The sequence below is a fragment of the Pan paniscus genome, chromosome 10 (assembly GCF_029289425.2).
Source record: "Pan paniscus chromosome 10, NHGRI_mPanPan1-v2.0_pri, whole genome shotgun sequence".
In the NCBI taxonomy this organism is placed as follows: domain Eukaryota; kingdom Metazoa; phylum Chordata; class Mammalia; order Primates; family Hominidae; genus Pan; species Pan paniscus.
Genome location: NC_073259.2, coordinates 121687523 through 121688114, shown reverse-complemented (window position 1 = coordinate 121688114; position 592 = coordinate 121687523). Strand labels below are relative to the sequence as shown.

At 39.2% G+C, this 592-nt stretch overlaps 1 non-coding gene across 1 annotated transcript; it reads left to right on the top strand.

Moving 5' to 3' along the window:
- The first annotated feature begins 205 nt into the window (after positions 1–205).
- LOC112436781 (U7 small nuclear RNA) lies at positions 206–268 on the top strand. Its single transcript, XR_003025475.1, has one exon. It is a non-coding gene; the product is annotated as a U7 small nuclear RNA (small nuclear RNA).
- The last annotated feature ends 324 nt before the right edge of the window (positions 269–592 follow it).

The following is a 592-nucleotide window of genomic DNA, read 5'->3' as shown; positions in this document are numbered from 1 at the left end:
CCAACATCTCTTCATTGGCACGATGTCCCAGTCTTGCCTGTATTTGCATGCTTAGTTCAGAGTCTTCCTCCCTCAGACCTCCGTAAAGTTAACTCCTAACTGAAAATAGCTGTCTTCCTGATTCCCCATAGCATTTCGTATCTTACCTGTGGTAGTTTATACCTTAGTGCTGTGCTTATTTGTTTAACTGTCTACCTTCCCTACTAAGTGTTACAGCTTTTTAAAAGAATTTATCTAAAAGGTTTTCAGTTTTCACTAGAAAACCACCCACATGAAAAGGGGAAAAAATCCTCTTCTACTAGGCTTTGAAGTCCCCCAAATTTGGGACCTGTATTTACATCCTCCAAGGTGCCCAGCACCATGCCTCATGCTTTTCCTAGGAAATCTTTTCCTTCTGTCATGGCACCTTCCTGCTTAGCCCATCATGTCCCTTGATCAAACTTCTTGAAAGAGGTGGGAGAAGGTAGAGAATCAATTAATAATTAATAGTAATAGATAAATGATGTTGGAACTGGTGGTAGTGATGATGATAATAATAGTAATTATTATTATTTTTCCAGCTGTTGAATGTTCATAGCTGAACTATTGAGGC